Raw genomic sequence first — 6,000 nt, 5'->3', positions numbered from 1 at the left:
CCCCCCCCCCCCCCCCCCGCCTTTAAGGACAAAGTTCTAGAATGGTTTTTCCATATTGTCATCATTTCCCAGGTCTCTCACTCTTCAGCCCACCTCATTCCTGTCCCCACCCTCGTCGCTCCCCTGAAATAGCTATTGCTAAGGTCAGCAATGACTTCTATGTGTGGCCTTCGTGTCACCTGACATCTCAGCAACATTAGACGCCACTGACTACTTTCTCCTTGAAACACTTTCTTCCCTGTGTTTCCATGACATCACACTTCTTCTTCTGCCCAGACACTGAGGAGCAGAATTCCCTAAGCCTCAGTCCCAGACTCTCTTCTACTTGTTTCCTGTGTGATTTCACCTATACCTGTGGCTTCGGTTACCACTTACATGCAGAAAAATCTCAAGTTTTAATCTCCATCCCAGGTCTCCTCTCTGAGCTCCTGACATGTATGGCCAACTGCCTAGCTGTCAGCACCACACAGCATTTCAAACGCATTTCAAACCAAGCTCATGGCCTAATCTCTAAACTTGGTCCTCTTGCAGGTTCTTCCTTTCTGTGAATGGTACCACTGTACACCCCACATGTGACAGCCAGAAACCTAGGAGCCGTCCCCGATAACTTGCTTTCTGCACCCTCCTGCTAAGCCACCATATCCTTCCCCTTCTTAAGCAGCTTTCAGAAACATCCATTTTCCTCAAGCTGCTACCACCACTATTCTGAATTGTCTCCAAACTGGCCTCCTTAGTGTAGAGAACAGACTGGAGGACTCCAAGGGAATTGGCTCTAAAAGCTGTCTCTGGTCATGCCACCTCCTCACCTACCCCCAACTTAAACCTTCACTGGTTGCCCAGTCCTCTGATGAGGGCCCTGCTCTCCCCAGCCTCAAGTGGCACTTGCCCTCTTGAGGGCATGTGGCCTTTCTGACCCTTAAAGATGCCATGTTCCCTCCCTCTACAAGGCCTCTGCATAAGCTATCCCCCGACTCCCACCCCGCCCCTCCATCCCCCACTGTAACGCTCAGGCCCCTCAGCTCTCAGGTCAATCATCACTTCCTCAGGGAAGCCTTCTGGGAGCAATCCCCCCCCACCCCCCCGCCCCGGTCTGCTCACATGGCATCATGTCCCTCTCCTTTACAGCTGCAATTTAAATGAACATCTCCTTCCCCCAGAGGAATGTGAGCCCCATGAGGGTGGGAAACACAAACATTTCCCCCCCACCATGGTGTCCCCATACCTAACACAGTGCCCGCCACACAGCATGTGCTCAATAAATGTCTATGAAATATAATAATGATGACAACAGACATTCGTATTCTTACACGTGTTTTCCATTCTGCTAGTACCTGATCAGTCACAGGTCCCTCATTTTACCAGTATAATCAGAACACTAGAAAGAAAAATTTTCTAAATTGACAACCCTAGTAGTATAGTATGAACACATATTCACTGCAAAAGGATTCTCACCTCCAAATATCCCAAAGCTAAGAGCACCAATGTTATAAATGAAATAACATTGAGTGTGTGCCTTACTCCGTTTGTGCTGCTGTAACACAATACCACAGACCGAGTGGCTTATAAACATCATAAATTTATTGCCCATCGTTCTGGAGGCTGGAAGTTCGAGATCAGCGTACCAGCATGGTTGGGTGAGGGCCCTCTTCCAGGTCACAGACTTCACATGGCCGAAAGGGCAAGGAAGCTCTGTGGCATCTCTTTTACAAGAGCACTAATCCCATTCATGGGGACTCCACCCTCATGATCTAATCACCCACAAAGGCTCCACCTACCAGTACCACCACTTCGAGGGTTAGGATTTCAACACATGAATTTTGGTGGGGGTGGGTCACAAACATTCAGACCACAGCGGTATGATATTTGGTTTGTCTATGCCAAACTCCTTACAACGTGTGATATATGTTCAAAGACTTCATGTGTATATTTAACTGTAATTTGCACTGTATTTTCATACTCTCATCAATTACAGATGTACTTATTTATTGAACTTATCTACCATGTCAGTAGCCCTAACACGTAAAAGTTTTTTAAAAGTCTCTACTAGCAAACTGTAAATCATTTGTAAATGAACACGTGACTACAGAAAATGAGATATTTACCAGACCAAACAAACAAAAACCCTACCAGAAAAATACCTGCTCCCCACCCATTCTGGTTTTACTTGCATTTTCATACGGGTGGTATGAAATCATTGCAATCATTGCAATCATCTTTCTCAATGCTCATGAAATGTCAATAATTAACCAGAGATGTTAAAACCCCTTAGTAAAGAATAACTCATCATACCACCCACTTTTGACTTTTCATTCATGTAAAAATTTAAGCATCTAATCAAATGTGTACAAAGTTTTCAGCTAACTACACTCACCGTTTTTATTTTTCATTGTTGTTGTTAATTCTGCGTTGAGAGCTATATGAAAAAAAGCTAGGAGAATTCCACCTCTTTTTCTTTTCTGAGCATCAAGCTCGAGAACCATTAGCATTAGAGTAGAAGTCTAAAGGAAGCCAGCGGCATAAATGTCAACCGAACTTCTATAAATCCTCCAGTATTCATGGTGCTGCTTTTTAAACTGAAGCAAATGGAAAGAAATGAAGTCTAAACCTGGAAAGGCTAAGGAACCCTACATTAATATGATTAAGTTACACTCCCTCTCTCGGTGATATGATGTTACTTAAGATTCAACAAAGAATTGCTCATTACTATAGAAAAGATTTCTCCATGGTTCTTCCCTGTCAGTTAAGATCCTAAACTCTGAATAAGGGTGTCCTTTATATTTTTCCCATACTTTCAACCCTTTCTCTTCCAAGAGCATATAACAGGATTCAAGTTAAACTGTTTGATTCCGCCTGTTACAGACCTTGGCGATGGATACTCCCCTGAAACAATTTTTTTGGATTATCGATTGTTTGATGAAAACAAAGAATGAAACATTTAAGGTTAAATAGTCATTTCTAACTGGCCTTTATTTTCCCCACAATTCTACGTAGTAATTACAATCAGAGTGGGTTAGGACAGGAAGGAGCGAACTCTGTTCCCCAAACGGGCTGTAAGAGTCATCCACCCCCAGCAAGAAACGCCCTCACTCAGGGGCTCTGGGGTGGTCCCATCTTGTACCGCAACTCAGAGAACTGTTTTGACAGTTAGCTCATATTGTTACCTATCTCCTTATACAAGATTTCCCTTTTATCTCTCATAATCCTGTCCCTTTACATCCTATGCTAAATGCCTTCTAGGAATCTCTGATCTCTCTAATTCATATGTTCATATCCCAAAGCTTCCCCCAACCCCTCCTGCATCACACAATATTTTCTCAGTATATGTTCTGCTTATTCCTACCAGTCAAGAAGATTCTGTAAGTCTCCTTTCTATAGTTTGTTTTCTGGGCAGGGGGTGGGGGGATAAGGTTTCTTGACATATATTTTTCACATAGCCCAGAGTCCCCATCAAGAGGTTCTGACAAAACAAGGGTGAGGGGTTATCCCATCTCCTTAAACCCTCCCTGAGAATTCCTGCTCTTTCAAGAAATAATGTTTCGCCTTAATTGCCTACCACACTTTATCAATTCTCCCTCCTATTATAGGTATTTTTAATTAGAATCTTAACAAAACTTTTATTCTTATTCTCCTAGCTTACATTTACTGATACGTTTTACATGTTCTAGCTATTAACTTAAAAATAAATCAAATGAAATCTAATATAGTTAATCTGTCATGGCAACTTTTTTGTTGTTCTTATTTTAAATTTTTTATTTCATTTTACACTGACTCCTGGCTTGGAATTTGTTTTTATAATGCCTAACAAGAAGTGTGGCTGTAATGAAAAAAGCCCTTCTTTCCCAGCTCCCAACCCACTGAAGAATTCTCCCCTTAGGAAATTCAAGAGTTCATTTTCAGACTTCCCTGGTGGAGCAGTGGTTAAGAATCCGCCTGCCAATGCAGGGGACACGGGTTCAATCCCTGGTCCGGAAAGGTCCCACATGTCACCGAGCAACTAAGCCTGTGTGCCACAACTACTGAGCCTGCTCTCTAGAGCCTGCGTGCCACAATTACTGAAGCCCGTGCACCACAACTACTGAGCCCTGGAGCCCGTGCTCCGCAACAAGAGAAGCCACCACAATGAGAAGCCCGCGCACCACAATGAACAGTAGCCCCCACTTTCCGCAACTAGAGAAAGCCCGCACGCAGCAACAAAGACCCAAGGCAGGCAAAAAACAGAGAAAAAAACCCTTCATTTTCTAGGGTCTTAAGGCTCAAAGCACAGACGGCACATTTTATTTACTTGGTAAATGTTGCTTCTTAGCATCTTACTCCACTCAAAACTTTCATAAAGAAGTCTTTGTTTTTTAAACCTATGAGCTCCAACCACAGCCACTGGATTTGGAATAAACCAGAATGCCTTAAGCCAGAAGACAATGGTAATTAGAAGGTCACACTAATACAGTATCTGACACAAATAAAAAGTAAGGTCCTGCAAGTTTATGTAATTTCAGAGCCCATCTTTAAGGAACTCAACATTTCAAATACAACACACTCCCTGAGCCTCAGACGGGGTCCGTGTGAGTGAGGGGGTCTGAAGCTGAAGTAGGGACCGGGCGACACCACATCACCTGGGGGACTCCGGAAGAGGCAAGAGGTTCTGCATTCAACCTCTACCAGCTTCTGATGTACTTATTTCCACATTTCTGCTCTTCCTTTCCTGGAGGGATCACAGAAGGAGCCATTCGGCTGGGGACATCTCTTGGCTTTCTGCCAACACTATGAAATCAAGGAAAAGCTGGACAGAGCAAGATTTTTGCAACTATGTTTTTTTTCTATTATAAACTTAAAATAACACAATTTATAATAGGGCAACTATGTTTTGTTCTTTTTTTTTTTTTTTTTTTTAAGGAATCACTGGGACACCTGCCAAGCAACCTAGGAAGTCGGGACCTAAGGAGACAGGGAGGTCTTCTCACCTCCAAATTGTCGATCTGATTACCCCTGAGGAAGTCCTCAGGTTGCAAGGAAGTGACTGAGGCAGGGCTCTGCCCGCCTGCCCCCTATTTCTCTCTTTTGCTTGCTCCCCATAGGAAACAGGAGACGGCATTAAATGGGTTAGAGGGGCTGATGAACAACTGAGCAAATTTCTCCCACCTGCTGAGTTCTTAAGCCAAATTCCATTTGGCTAGAGAGAGCAAGCTAGAATCCAGTCCTAGTCCCAGTATTCATCAAGTGGTCTTTCGCTCAAGAGGAATATGACCTCTTGACCTGCAAGTTCTACAAAATGGAGATAAGAACGCCAATGGGGCAAGACGGTTATGTGGCTTAAATGAGACAAGTTAAATACACCTAGCACAGTGCCTGGCACATCCAGCCACTTGTGGTAGATCATTTAATGACCGTACATTCCTTTGCGATGTGACACTGCCATCCTACCATCCACAGCAAAAGACCTTGCAGCATCTGCCTTTCACACTCTTAGAGCATTGCCCTGAAACTGCCGTGTAAAGAAGGCTGTCTAGCCTATGTAGGATGAGAGGCCGCATGGAGAACTGAAGCTGCCCAGCTGGCAGGCAACACTCAATACCAACTGCCAGCCATGGTGGCAAGCCATCCTGGACCTTCCAGCCCCGCTGACCCCCCAGCTGAATGCAGACACATGAGCGAGTGAGCCTATCACCAGCAGAGTAACTGCCCAGCCACCCACAGAATCATGAGAAATTGTCTTAAGCCACTAGGTTGCTAGGGTGGTTTGTCGTTCGGCAATAGATCCAAACACCACTCCATAAAGGATATCGTTTATTATTACCACCCGTTCCTAACACATTTCCTAACGGGGAAACGTTACACCTGACTCACCAATGGCACCAAGTCACACAGGGATAGGCTATTCTGTATCTTAAGCAATATGATCATTTCCGCCTCCTATTAACCTTTGGCCTAGGGGCCCTGAAGCTTGTCTACACCTATGATCCAAATGGAAATCTGGTGGCTTAAATGAGAAGACAGCCAAGGAGT

At 44.2% G+C, this 6,000-nt stretch overlaps 1 protein-coding gene across 20 annotated transcripts in view; it reads right to left on the bottom strand.

Moving 5' to 3' along the window:
- Positions 1–6,000, bottom strand: part of TLCD4 (TLC domain containing 4) — a 100,758-nt gene that overhangs the window by 45,898 nt on the left and 48,860 nt on the right. The window lies entirely within an intron of this gene.

The sequence above is a fragment of the Aethalodelphis obliquidens genome, unplaced genomic scaffold, assembly GCF_003676395.1.
Source record: "Aethalodelphis obliquidens isolate GAN/ISIS:26980383/991018 unplaced genomic scaffold, ASM367639v1 scaffold13, whole genome shotgun sequence".
In the NCBI taxonomy this organism is placed as follows: domain Eukaryota; kingdom Metazoa; phylum Chordata; class Mammalia; order Artiodactyla; family Delphinidae; genus Aethalodelphis; species Aethalodelphis obliquidens.
Note: the sequence above shows the minus strand (reverse complement) of the source record. Positions and strands in the feature narration are given on the sequence as shown.